Source organism: Gekko japonicus, unplaced genomic scaffold (assembly GCF_001447785.1).
Source record: "Gekko japonicus isolate JY-2015 unplaced genomic scaffold, Gekko_japonicus_V1.1 scaffold617, whole genome shotgun sequence".
Classification (NCBI taxonomy): Eukaryota; Metazoa; Chordata; class Lepidosauria; order Squamata; family Gekkonidae; genus Gekko; species Gekko japonicus.
The window spans coordinates 391,875-406,880 of NW_015171522.1; positions in this window are offsets into that span (position 1 = coordinate 391,875).

Below are 15,006 nucleotides of genomic sequence, written 5' to 3' on the forward strand. Positions count from 1 at the left end.
CACAGACCATGTCATCCTGGAACAATGCAGGCAAGAAGATGCGGGGCGGGGTATGGGGGAGGATAAACCCACCGAGAAACCCTCGCGCGCCGTGTTTTCCCTGGAGAGGGGAGGCGGCAGGCGGCGACATCCGTCCATGTACAATGCAGAGAGTGGAAAGCATCCAAGCTGGGTGGGGAGGCGCAAAAGGTGGGAGGAGAACAGAAGCAAGGGTGGTGTGGCGCATCCCCCGCTAAAGCAGAAAGCAGAGATGCCGTGGCAGGACTTCAGCAACACCCCCCCCCCTCCGTAGCCCTCCCTCCCTTAACACATCTCCAAATCCCACAGCCCCTTCCTTGGCACAGTTTCAGAGGGTATCCGTGCGGCCGAACAGCTAGATTCAAGTCCAATAGCACCTTATATTTCATTTATTCATTCATTCATTAAATTTCTGGATCGCCCATTCCCTGAGTACACGAGGCGCTGGACGATTTACAACAGATTGAAACAATATAAAATCACAGATTTAAAATCAACTGTCAACAGTTAATAATCTCCGGATGGCATCCATAATTTAACCCCAAACCTACTCTGGCCTCTTCTTCTATCTCGTGGGTGGGTTGAGGAGGAGGCCGAAGTGGGCAGAATGGAAGAAAAGAGGGCTATAGAGACCTTGGAGATTTTTCGGGGTATGAACTTTCGTGAGTCAAAGCTCTCACCGAACATTCGTATCTGACGAAGGGAGCATTGAGTCTCGGAAGCTCATACCCTGAAAATCTTGTTGGTCTCTGTGATGGGACTGGACTTTAACCTAGCTATCCTGGGCGCAAAGCTTGTTTGCACTCCCCTTTGGGGGGAGGCCCTTAGAGACCCGTGATGGGGAAGCGGATCCCTTGCACAGCATCGCTGTGTCGCCTCTCTGGATTTACCCCAGTGGATGAATACGATTCGGTGGATCGCCCTCTACGGTTGTCAGGGCTCTGACGGGGAAGAGAGCAGACGGTCCCAGGGGTTAAGACCGGGATTGAGAGTCCGAAAAGCCCAGCTCTTAGCAGGGAGCCATGCCTAGAAATGGGGTAGGTGGGTGAGGCCGTGTGAGTTGGTGATTCTTCTGCCTCTGGGAGGGTAGAGTGAGTGGGCAAAACGGGTCCTGACCTGAGTTGAGTGAATTTCAGCAGGGGAGAGGGAAAGTGTATATGGGGGGTGGGGGTGTCAGAACTCCTGGCTCTGTTTCCATCTCCAAAGATGAGTGAGAGGGTCTGATGCGGTTCGGTCTGTTCTTCGCTGGGATGCCTGTCCACCCCATTGCCGCATGGCGAGGACTTCCAGATCCGGTCTGATCGACTTCCCAGGCGTGTCCTCCAATCCGTGCTGAGGAGGAAGGGTGGGAGGTGGGCCTGTATAAGGCTCTGTCTCATCAGCTGACTGTCGGTGTTGGTGAGATGGGCATGAGGTAAGGAGGGAGAGGGCATGCAGGAGGTGGCTGGCAGGAAGGGGCGCTGTGGGGAGAAAAGCAAAGAGGAGACAGGGCACGGGTCAGAGATACGGGAGCAGAGCCGAGAGGCAAGGAGGTGGAGGAATCCGAGCTGGGTTTTGTGGGGTGGGGAGATGGGGGAGCAGGAGGGCCCTGCGGGGGGTTGGGTCTTTTTCCCCTTGGAAGGACCCCAACACTGACTTTTGCCTGAGAAGAGAAGACTGCCTGACCCTCCGGCCCCGCCACCAGAGAATGGCCTTAATCGCCGGCCAACGTTACGGCCACCCCGTGGAAATCCATATTTGAAAAATATGGGAGATGAACACAGATCGTTTTCCAGAATTCTTCTCCTGGAAAGAGACGTGAAAGAAATGAAGATTTCTTTTTCCTTTTTTTTTTGTTTTTCTTTTGTAAAGGGAACTGAATAAATAAATTGTGACTTCAGCAAGGGGAGGGCGGGTTGGGGGGGGGCACAAGGCAGACGGATGGCGACGTGTTCCCTGCAAAATGTACGCTTTTGAACTTGTTTCTGACGGGGGGGCAGCTTGGGGTGGGCGGGGCGGGCGGTGCTGGATCAGGGGGTGGAGACGGAGGTTTGGGGTAGGGATTCCGATTGATCCTGCCTCACCACCCCCTTTTTTGTGTCAAATTTGTTTCCATTTCCCCCCTTTTTGGGGGATTTTCTTGTTTCTTTCTTTTTCCTTTCTTTTTATAAATATATAAAAAAGATGGAATGAAATGCAAAATCCCTGGGTGGTTTTTTGTTTGTTTGTTTGTTTGTTTTGGAACCAAAATCATTGCCCTTCTCACACACGTGAAAAAACAAACAAAAATCCTCCTGAAAAAAACTCATTGCATCGCTAGTAAGAATCTTACAGTGCAGTCCCAAGCAAAGACGTACTTTTCTAGCCCTTTTGAACTCAATGGACTTAGAAGGGTGTAACTTCTGTTTAGGATTGTATTGCAAGTTTAGTAGGGGTAAGGGACACAAAAGCTACGATTGACCCCTTTTGCTTCCAGCATGTCTGACACTTCCGATCTGTGTCTCCGAGCATCCACACAGTGCCTTTTCAAGATGGGACCACGCTTCTTTAATTGCACGGCAAAGTTCTTGAATGCCTTTCCTTTATAATGGGAAGAATTTTAAAAAGCAATTTATGTAAGGACAGAGTACCTTTGATCATGCACAGAAGGGACCCCATGTTACCTTTTCTGCTTTCAAAATAAAACTGCATCTCATACGGCGTGCGGAAATAATGTAAGACATTGACCACACGACATTGTCTGCCCTTTTACATCCTCCTGTTTTGGCAACAGCCAGAGGAAATTGATCCTGGCTGGGCCTGTAAAATGATGACAAGCAGGGGTCATTTCCTGCACGAGCGCACAGGAGCAGAGCTCCGGCAGTAAAGAGCCCAGGGGGCGGGCACATGCAACAAGCCCCCCCCTGCTCCCAGCAGCCCTCAGTCAGAGCAAGAAGCAGCCAGGTAAGTTGCAGAGCCCCCCCCCCCCCGGGGCCCCCGGCCTAAAACAGTCCAGTGGGACCTTTAAGACCAAGTTTTATTCAGGTACAAGCTCTCCCTCCTCTGCGAGGACAGATCTGCCCGTTCTCCCCCCACCCCCAATAGCTAGCCATCCAAAACAGTCCAGTGGAGCCTGAGCGGTGGGTGTTGCCTTCTGACACACTTCTGGTGATGTCAGGGGGTGGGGCATATGCTAATGAGCTCCTGCACCTCTTTTTCTACAAAATGACCCCTGCAAGTGAATAGTCCTAACAGACAGGAAGCTGAACTAGATTCTGTGATTTTAGATGGGAAGCTAAGGAAAGTCAAGTACTCAGTCCTGGCACCTAGGATCTCAATATAGGCGACATTGTTCCATAGTTATGTGCGGGCCGTTAAGGGATATGTACCTCTAAGCACGTGCAGAGTGTCTTAACACCCAGTCTGTTTTGCATTGTTAGAGGCTGGACTGCTACTGAGACTGTCTCTGAGCCCTGGCTCTTCTGTTTTTATTGGCCGCTCTGGACAATATGTTTTCATTTTTATCAATGTACAATACTGTAGGCCCTTCTCCATAACATCCAAGGCAACCTACAGCAATCCGTTCTCATCCACACACAATTCCAATTAAAAATTAAACCTGACTCAAAAATCAACAGGCCCCAAGCAATAAAAAAAATAACGCCCGTAATGATTCTGAAAAGCAGCCAAAGGAAGGAAGGAAAGTTAAAGGGCCTTAAGCATCCAGCAGAAATAACTAAGTTTAAAGAAAGGCCATATTTTGAATCAGGGACACGGACAAAGGGCTCTTTAACTCCCTCCTCCCCAGTGTGAACAACAAAAGAAGAATTGGCTGATCCCTTTTGGCATCTCTGCTGTGCCCTCCCATTTCCATGCCTCTTGAGCTGTGCACAGGAACAAGTAGCTGAAATTTATTATTATTGTTATTATTATTAATAATAATAATAATAATAATAATAATAATAATAATAATAATTCCATTTATACCTCGCCCTCCCCACAGTGCAAGCTCAGGGCGGCTCACAGTCAATATATAACTACAATTAAAAGCAACATAAAACCATCTAAAACAATGACATCGTAACTAATACAATTTCATAAAGTGCTGAAGATGGTTCGTTAGCTATTCAAGAGGGCTTACTTCTGGAGAATGCTTACAAAGCTTAAATATTGTTATTATTTGGCCCCCCGAAGGGGATTTTTTATTGCATTTTATATATTTTATACATTTTATATTTTATTATCATCATCATCTGTCTCACCCCGGGAAGATTACAAGTATGAGGAAAAAACTTTCAATCGGTTAACAGATTACAAGATGTGATAACATTTGAACTTAACAGCAGTGATTCCTAGTAAGAGAAAAGAATGCAGTTGGGCTGGGATTGTAGAACAAGGCGAGCAGAGCAATGCATTCAAACTTACCTGTCGAAGGCAACAAGCTCTTCAGTGCAGGAAAGACTGTATCTCTAATAAATGTCACCCCCTGAGCTGAACTATTATGCCCCAGCTTTGCTCCAGTTTGGTGTAGTGGTTAGGAGCACAGACACTAATCTGGAGTACCGGGTTTGATTCCCCACTCCTCCACGTGAAGCCAGCTGGGTGGCCTTGGGTCTAGGGCTGCCCAAGTGGGGGCGGGGGGCAGGGAAACCCCCGCTTTGGAGGCCCGATTTCCGGGCCCCGGGGAAACTCCGCCCCCCAGAGGTGACGCAGCCATGTCGCTCACGTTGGGGGCGTGGCCCAGATCGTCGGGGGGGGGAATTCCCCCTGACGATCTGGGCCACGCCCCCAACGTGAGCGACGTAGCACATCACTTCCTGTGACGTGCTGGTGGCGCGCGCATGTCCTGGGAGAGCTCCCGGAGCCCGGCAAGGCTCCCCCGCCGGAAAGGGTAAGTACACTTGGCAACCCTAACCACTAGGCCTCCCTCGGCCTGTAGGCCACACTAGTAGGCCCAGGGTCATGAGTTAGTGTGAGCTAGCTCACCGTTTTTTAGCCTCCGGCTCACGCATTTTTGTCTTAGCTCAGGAGGGATGGCTCCAGGGCAAACTAATTTATGCAGTAGCCAAATTGCTCGCTCACAACTTTAATGCCAGTAGCTCACAAAGTAGAATTTTTGCTCACAAGACTCCACAGCTTAGAGGGAGCCTTGGTCACGACAGAGCCTGGGAGCACATCCGGAATTCCGAGACAGTGCAGTGGGTGCAGCCTCAAAATGGCTTCCGCACACAATCTGCACAATGGCTGCCGCAGCTCACCTTCGCCCACAACCAGTATAACTACCGTGAAATTTAACTCAGAGTAAACTGTTAACAAATGCCTTTTTATTATTTATGCAAAAACATTATCAATAAATTCAATCACTATAATGTATAAACTATCGGTGTACAAATCACACAAAATACATTACTCAACACAATCAACACAGTTCACAATGAGCATTAGGGTACTTTGCATTGTGAATATTATTGATGCTGAGTAACGTTATTTTGTATCATTTGTTGCACTTTGTATAATTTGTATGTTTAGTAATGGTTATAAGGACAGTGCAGCTTAGGATAGATTAAGGACCACTTGGGTTATCAGGTCTTACATGGCTGCTGCAGAGGAGGGGTCCAGTCTGGTTCCGGGAGACTTCTCAGAGGTGATGTCATTGCGCCGGGCACACTGGGTGGGACACTTTAGCCTTTGGGCAAAAAACCTCTATGGTCACCATGGAGTTTTTGCCCAAATGCTAGAGCGTCCCCTGTATGACGTGACCAGTGCAACGATGTCGCCTCCGAGTGACATCATCATGCCAGGCACATGGGGGTGCTCTTCGGGGGTGGGGCTCCCCCACTGGTCAGCTGGCTGGTGGTGGATTGGGGCTCCTAAAATCAGGAGAACCTCCGCCCCACACAGACAGTAATAAATTATAGTAATTGAATGTATTGATAATATTTTTCATAAATAATAAAAGGCATTTTAATAGTATATTCCTAGTTAAGTTTCACGGTAGTTATATTGGTTTTGGGAGCTGCATATCCGTGACACTCCCCTCTTTGGTTTTGTCTTTTGCGGCTTACCTTCAGTCACACAGTGGGTGCGTTCAGACGCGCCGTTTGATCTGGTGTCATCATGCTTCAGCAACGGATTTTATCTGCACGATCACACAGTCAACATCTGCCTCCGTCCCCAGCCATTGGTTTCCGTCTCAAAACCGCTTTAACCCAGAGTACTTTGTTACCAGGTCCCAAAGTGGTGTTTTCTCAGCTCTCCTGTTTAAAGCTGCATTTCCCCACTGTGTGATCGCTTCTCCGGTGTCAAGCTACTTCCGGGTTAAACCCCCTCCCTGCTCGAAAGCTGCCCGAGGCTTCTGCTTTTTGGCCGCCATTTTTTTAAAAGCTTCGGCGGTGTGTGCCTAGACGGAGCTCCGCCACCGTGTTTTGAAAACCGACATTTACACGGTCACTTGTTTTAGGATTTAGATGAGTTCGGGATCTCACGGAGGCCATTTTCGGGTCAAATGTTTAAAGGGAAGTATTTTTGTTGGAGGGGTTGGATTGATTTGCCCTGGTGGTCCTGCACATGCACCATGGTAGTTTTGCCCCCCCTCCCATTCTACGGGGGCAAACTGAGAATTTTTTTTTTAAAAAAATGCCAACGCACGCTCCTGTGTGTCAGTAGTGTAGACGCCGGGGAGCAACATGACTGCGCGGTGAGGCGGGATAAGGGAGGTGATTGTGATTATCCAGATCAAATATAATCCAGTCAGAACCGGAGCAGTTTAACCCACTCTCAGCACGCCATCTGACCGCACCCAGTGAGGATCCTTCTGCTGTTGTGGCAGCTGCTGCCATAGCAAGTTTTTTTAAAAAAATCTGCCCAGCCAATTAAATCTCCAGTGACCAATCAGAAGCACCCCTGAATCTTCCTCAGCACTGCCAGATTCTACCAGACTTTCCCTGGGGCCTAACTTCACCCTCTTGCCCATAAATTGTGTGCTTCAAAAACCCAAACATCCCCCCAAATTTTGCTTGAAACTGCCAGGCTTGGAGATAGGGTTGCCAGGTAGCACCTGGCAGGGGATGGTGGGGGGGGGGGGGGAAAGGGAAAGGCCCAAGCCACATTGCTGGCATTGCACAGGAAGTGACGTCATCGTGCCAGCAATTCCCGAGTGACAGTCTGGTATCTGAGCAAAAGCTCTATGGTAAAACTGGCTTCTCCCATAAGCGTTTCCCCCCAAATACCAGAGCATCTCCCAGAAGTCACTGAGGAGATGATGTCACTTCCTGTGTGACACCGGCAACATGGCCTGGGCCTTCCTCTTTCTGCTGGTAAGCCCCTCGACGTAAGTCCTCGTTCCACTGGAAAGTCCTGTGCTGGCCAGGTGATTGGCAGCTGAGGGGCAGGACTACCTACTCTGAGTTGAGAAATACCTAGAGATTTGGGGGGTGGAGCGGGGGGAGGGCAAGGTTTGGCGAGGGGTGGGGCCTCAGTAGGGTAGTATGCCCTAGAGTCCACCCTCCAAAGTAGCCATTTCCTCCTGGGGAACTGATCTTGGTCATTGGGGGTCTAGCAACCCCACTCGGACAGGATGTGTGCACATTCTTCTCCTTGCATAGACATTCAGCTATAACAGATTTCTCCACAACTGTGGGAATGTATCTGACTATGCCTTTCCGGGAGCCCCGTAGCTGGTTGGGGGGACAGGTGTCCCTTATGCGGTGATGCAGCGACATCACATGATGCCGTGTGACATGACTCCCGGTGTCACGTGACACAAGTGACAAGCTCTGGTTGGCCTCCCTCCCAGTCTCCCCTCCGGCCTTCTCCCTCCCGTCTGTGCTTGCTTGCTTGCTCCCTGGAAGGCAGTCGCCATGGCCTCGCCGGCTCTTCCGTCTGCTTCCTGTTTTGCGGCGAGGCAGGAAGCAGGAAGAGCCAGGAGGTCACGGCGACTGTCCACTGGGGAGCAGGCAGCTAAGCACAGCCGGGTGTGTGTCAGAGTCTGGCATCTAGCTGTGCTTACCTGTGGCTAGAGGAGCAGGTGGCAGCCCTGGAGGTGCTTCGGCCTACGGCTGCTCTTGCTTGCACGGCAACCTGCCGGCTGGAGAGGTGCAGGACTGGGTGGTCAAAGCAGGAGCAGTAGGTGTCGCCACCGCAATAGCCGTGGCGGGCACGGGGAAGAAACACAGTGCACCGGGGTGTGTGGTTCATCCATGGGGGGCATTGCCCCCCAAAGCCCCCCTCCAGTGGCAAGAAAAGAACAAACTTGCACCAGAGTGTCAAATAATGTTTTTAATTTATGTATTAAAACATATCCCGTCTTTCCTCATGGTTTAAGGTGGCTTACGATCGGGGTCATTTCCTGCGGGAGCGCACAGGAGCGGAGCTCCGGCAGTAAGGAGCCCAGGGGGCGGGCACATGCAACAAGCCCCACCCCCTGCTCCCAGCAGCCCTCAGTTGGGCCACGAGGAGCAAGAAGCAGCCAGGTAAGTTACAGAGCCCCCCCCCCGCTGCCTTCAGGTACAAGCTCTCCCTCCTCTGTGAGGACAAATCTGCACGTCCCCCCCCCTCCCCCAATAGCTAGCAATCCAAAACAGTCCAGTGGAGCCTGAGCGGTGGGTGTTGCCTTCTGACACACTTCCGGTGATGTCAGGGGGTGTGGCACATGCAAATAAGTTATGCTAATGAGTTGTGCTAATAAGCTCCTGCACATCTTTTTCTACAAAATGACACCTGCTTACGATAATAGTTAAAGCACCCGGGTTAAAACCAAAAATAAAATGGCAAATCCCAAGTCTCTCCCCTCTTCCCTCCTTAAAAGACGCCTGCCATCCAAACCCACTGAAAACCCCTGGCAAATAGGCCGCTCTCGCAGGACCTCCTGAAGATTCCCAAGGAGTGGGGGCTCCTCCCCGCTCTTCAGGGAACCCCTTCCACAAAGCTGGAACCATGATGGAAAAGGACAATGCCAGGCAGGCCACCCTGAGTGGTGGGGATAGCCAGCAGAGGGCACCTGACCAGTTTGGTGTAGTGGTTAAGTGCACGGACTCTAATCTGGGAGAACCGGGTTTGATTCCCCACTCCTCCACTTGCACCTGATGCTGTGACCTTGGGTCAGTCACAAGCTCTGGCACAGCTGTTCCTGAAAGAGCAGTTTGTGTCAGAGTTCTCTCAGCCCCACCTGCCTCACAGGGTGTCTGTTGTGGGGAGGGGAAGGGAAAGGAGTTTGTCAGCCGCTCTGAGACTCCAAGTGAAGGGCGGGGTATAAATCCAATCTCTTCTTCTTCTTCTTTTCATAGTTGGCAAATGGGGGTTTGGCTTGGTGGTTAAGTGAGTGGACTCTAATCTGGGAGAACTGCGTGTGATTTCCTCCGCTCCTCCACATGTGGCTGCTGGTGTGACCTTGGATCAGTCACAAGTTCTCTCAGCTGTTCTTTCAAGGGCCGTTCTCGAGAGAGCTCTCTCAGCCCCACCTTGCCTCACAGGGTGTCTGTGGTGGGGAGGGGAAGGAAAAGGAGACAAAGCCGTTCTGAGACTCCAAGTGAATCTGGCGAGGTATAAACCCAATCTCTTCTTCTCTTCTTCTCCAGAAGGGGACTGTCCTTCTGATATGCTATTTGTGTATCTTTGAATACAGAAGGCAAATGAGACTCCCTGACATGGGTAAAGATGGCTATCCTATGTAGGGCAGGTCCAGAATTATTCTTACAAGGGACTGCTTACAGTACGGCCATGTGTGGTCTTCACCCTGCACTAGGCCCAGGGGAGGGGGGGGAGGAGGAGGAGGAGGAAGAATAGAATCGCAGAAGGGACCTCCAGGGTCATCTAGTCCAACCCCCTGCACAATGCAGGAAGTTTACAAATACCTCCTTCCCGCACACACACTCCATGCCCAGAAGATGGCAAAAAAACCCTCCACGATCCCCGGGCAAACTGGCCTGGAAAACAATTGCTTCCTGATCCTATCAGTATTTCCCTGGGCGTGTAAGAAAGAAGAGAGAGAAGAGATTGGATTTATACCCCGCCCTTCACTACCCAAAGGTGTCTCAGAGCAGCTTACAAACTCCTTTCCCCTCCCCTCCCCACCACAGACACCCTGTGAGGTAAAAGAAGAAGAGTTTGGATTTATACCCCGCCCTTCACTACCCAAAGGAGTCTCAGAGCAGCTTACAAACTCCTTTCCCTTCCCCTCCCCACCACAGACACCCTGTGAGGTAAAAGAAGAAGAAGAGTTTGGATTTATACCCCGCCCTTCACTACCCGAAGGTGTCTCAGAGCGGCTTACAAACTCCGTTCCCTCCCCCTCCCCACAACAGATGCCCTGTGAGGTAAAAGAAGAAGAAGATATTGGATTTATACCCCGCCCTTCATTACCCAAAGGAGTCTCAGAGCGGCTGACAAACTCCTTTCCCTGCCTTTGTTAGCCGCCCTGAGCCCTACGGGGAAGGGCGGGGTATAAATTTAATAATAAATAAATAAATAAAAATTCCCCTCCCCACAACAGATGCCCTGTGAAGCAGGTGGGGCTGAGAGAGCTGTGACAGAAACTGCCCTTTTCCAAGGACAGCTGTGCCAGAACTATGGCTTTGACCAAGGTCATCCAGCAGCTGCGAGTGGAGGAGTGGGGAATCAAACCCGGTTCTCCCAGATTACAGTCCGCGCACTTAACCACCACACCAAACATGCTAAGACAAAAATGTGTGAGCTGGAGGCTAAAAAGCTGTGAGCTAGCTCACACTAACTCAGCTGAGAGGGAACACTGCTCTGAAGGTCAAGACCAGCACCTTGAATGGTCCCTGGAAACAGATTGGGAGCCAGTGTTTGATGAGCCAAGACTTGGAGTGATAACGGTTCCCATGACCACTCCCGTCAACATCCTGGCTGCAGCATCCTGCACCAAATGAAGTTTCCGAATGCTTCTCATTCTGAACATTTACCGACCCCGAGTTGACATCTCTAAGTATGCTGGAAGAGACCAGGTCTGAGTTTTCCAAAGTTACATGCACGATCCCCTTTGTGCAAGACCGAACGGATCACAAAGTGTAGAGCAGTAGAAAAGAGCAAGGGTCCAGGAGCACCTGAAAGACTAGCAACATTTGTGGCAGGATGTGAGCTTTCGTGACACCTAAAGAAGTGAGCAGTGACTCACATGGAAGCTCCTCCCCTGACACAAAGTTTGTTAGTCTTTCAGGTGCTACTGGACTCTTGCTCTTTTCTACTGCCACAGACAGACTTAACACGGCTTCCCATCTTGGTCTATCTGAAGAAGTGAGCGTGACTCCCGAAAGCTCCTCCCCTGCCACCAATTTTGTGAGTCTTTCAAGTGCTTCTGGACTCTTGCTCTTTGGTATCTGAAGAAGTGAGCGGTGACTCCCGAAAGCTCCTCCCCTGCCACAAACCTTGTTAGTCTTTCAGGTGCCACTGGATTCTTGCTTCTTGGTATCTGAAGGAGTGAGCAGTGACTCCTCCCCTGCCACCAATTTTGTTAGTCATTAAGGTGCTAACTGGACTTTTGCTTCTTGCTATTTGAAGTAGTGAGCAGGGACTCAGGAAAACTCCTACCCTGCCACAAACCTTGTTAGTCTTTCAGGTGCCACTGGATTCTTGCTTCTTGGTATCTGAAGGACTGAGCAGTGACTCCCGAAAGCTCCTCCCCTGCCACCAATTTTGTTAGTCTTTAAGGTGCTGCTGGACTCTTGCTCTTTGTGCTTCTGGACTCTTGCTCTTTGGTATCTGAAGGAGTGAGCCGTGACTCCCAAAAGCTCCTCCCCTGCCACCAATTTTGTTAGTCTTTCAGGTGCTAATGAACATTTGCTCTTTGGTATCTGAAGGAGTGAGCCGTGTCTCACGGAAGCTCCTCCCCTGCCACCAATTTTGTGAGTCATTAAGGTGCTAACTGGACTCTTGCTCTTTGGTACCTGAAGGAGTGAGCCGTGACTCAGGAAACCTCCTCCCCTGCCACAAACCTTGTTAGTCTTTCAGGTGCCACTGGACTCTTGCTTCTTGGTACCTGAAGGAGTGAGCAGTGACTCCCGAAAGCTCCTCCCCTGCCACCAATTTTGTTAGTCTTTCAGGTGCTAATGAACTCTTGCTCTTTGGTATGTGAAGAAGTGAGCGGTGACTCCCGAAAGCTCCTCCCCGCCACAAATTTTGTTAGTCATTAAGGTGCTAACTGGACACTTGCTCTTTTCTGACAGACTGACACGGTTACCCATCTTGATCTGTCTCCAAGGTGTGGAACACGCACGGAGGCCACCCTACTCCCCTCCATACAACAAGGGTCGTCTCCCGATGTCCAAACTCTGCATTGGGTGCCTGAGAAATGCAGCTAGTTCCCCATGCAGCTAGTTCCCCATTCAGCTATTGGCACACAGGCCTCTTCTCCCCCTGTGGTGCTACTATGGTGATTAATCGGATTTAATGAGTGCAGGAAGACCGAATTCTGAGCCACTTAAAGGGAGCGGCATTCAAGGGAGAGGAGTTCATTCTGGGATTCTGTGTCGCCTCCTGGGCAGAAATAGGAGGCAAGAAGGAAAGGTCCTTGTTAGATCGCCACTAACAAAGATCCGGAGAGTGATTTCAACAAAGTGAACAGCTTTACTGTAGATACGAACAAGTGCTTGCAATAAGTCATAACCGGAACAGTTTAACATTGGGAGCTAGGCTCCTTTTAAACCTTCCCGGGCTAACGTAGCCACGCCTACTTACAAATAACAACCAATGGGGTTGTGCCGATAAAGTCCAATGAGCGTTCTTCCCTCGCAGTGAATTAGTCCAGTTCTGATTGGTCGCTGTTGTGGAGCGACCAATAAGAAGTTAATTCGGAGGAGCCTTCCTTGTCTGGAGCTTAACATTGAAAATGAATGTTCAATTTTATGTACCTATTTTACCCCTTTTGCATTCTCTTTTGGTCAAGACTTCGGTCATATAGACCCATAATAAATTGAATTGAATTGAATTGAAAATGAATGTGGCGATTCACATAGGTCTTTTCCGAAGACACCACAGTCCTTTTTTAAAAAAAATTAAATTTTTATTATATATTCAGAATATTAACATATACAACAATTTCTGTAATAAACATTTCAGAGTAAGTAATTTGTAAGTACATTTCTTTGAGTAAATTTGCATTAAACATAGTGGAGAATAATTGAAACATTGTACATTAAAAAACATTCATACAAGTATATAGCTAATGTAAGACTGAGAGGGGTCATCACTTCAACTGGTACGATTTGAGGGTTAGGGTTGCCCACTCAGGTTTGTGAAATGTCTAGAGACTGGGGGGTGGAGCCTAAGAAGGGCGGGGTTTGGGGAGGGGAGGGACTTCAGCGAGGTATAATCTCATAGAGTCCGCCTTCCACAGTGGCCGTTTTCTCCAGGGCAGGGCTATTTTCGGGCAGGAACACGCAGGAACGAAGTTCCGGCTGGCTCCTGAGTTGGCCACGCCCAGCAGGAACTCATTAGCATAACAGGCCACACCCAACAGCAGAAACTCATTAGGATTGGCTACATTAGGGGTGTGTGGCCTAACATGCAAAGGAGTCCCTGCTACAAAGAAAGGCCCTGGGTTTTGACCACAAACAAGGTAAACAGAATAAGAAGCAAAAGGTGGGTGTGGCTGGATGACCACACTTCTGGTAACATGGGGGTGCGGCCTAATATGCCAATGAGTTGTGCTGTCGGGGGGGTGGCCTAATATGCTAATGGATTTCTGCTGTTGGGTGTGGCCTATTATGCTAATATGAGTTCCTGCTGAGCTTTTTCTACAAAAAGAGCCCTGCTCCAGGGGAACTGCTCTCTGTTGCCCGGAGATCAGTCATCCACCCCCAAAGACTGGCAACCCAAGGTACCAGTGAAAGATGACAAGATAAAAGTTAAAGGTTTCCCTTGCTCGAAAGCCAGTCGAATCCGACTCTAGGGGGCCGTGCTCTTCTCCGTTTCCAAGCCGAAGAGCCAGCGCTGTCCGAAGACGTTTCTGTGGTCATGTGGCCGGCATGACTAAACGCCCTGAGAGACGACAAGCTGTCAGTCAAAGTTGTTGTCATAGGGATTGTGCCAGGATGGCACGCATAACAACACAGCCTCCGCTTTTCCTGACTGACCACAAAACAGTGCGAACAACAGGAAGGGAGACTCTGGTATGGTCGGGGAAGTGGGGTTGCCACCTCTAGGTGAAGCCTGGGGATCTCCTGGAATTGTCAATTGATCTCACAGCTACAGAAATTAGAGGAGGAAGAGGAGAAGAAGAAGAAAAGAAGAAGACTAAGAAGAAGAAGAAGAAAAGAAGAAGACAAGGAGGAGGAGGAGATTGGATTTATACCCCGCCCTTCACTCAGAGTCTCAGAGCGGCTTACAAACTCCTTTCCCTTCCCCTCCCCACAACAGACACCCTGTGAGGTAGGTGGGGCTGAGAGAGCTCTGACAGAAACGGCTCTTTTCAAGAACAGCTCTGACAGAACGACGTCTTGCCCAAGGTCATCCAGCCAGGTGCAAGTGGAGGAGTGGAGAATCAAACCCGATTCTCCCGGATTAGACTCTGCGCACTTCACCACCACGACACCCAACTGGCTCTCAATTAGTCTCTCTGGAGCAAATGGCTGCTTTGGAGGGTGGACTCTATGGCCTCATACCCCACGGAGGTCCTGCCCCTCCCCAATCCAGGCCCTCTCCAGGCCCCACATTCTAAACCAGAGTCTAAGGCACTTTCAGTCCAATTCCAATGCACTTTAGCGATTGCTTGCAACTGGATTTTGCCATTTCACACAGTAATGGCCAGTTGCAAAGTGCACTGGAAGTGAATTGAATTATGTGGATCATTCAGTGGGCGTGCTGCAGCAGTTTCTGTTTCACTGCATTGGGCACTTACATGGTCCAGGATATCTACCACTCCCTTATTCCTGGAGACACAACTGCCAGGGTGTAGATTATCAGCGCTGCTCCATTTGCTTTCTCCACCCTTATATCATGTTTTAGTTGTTACGGCTACGTAGGCAGGAAAATAGTAGCTGCAGCAGCAAGAAGGGGGGGGGGAGGGGTGACAGA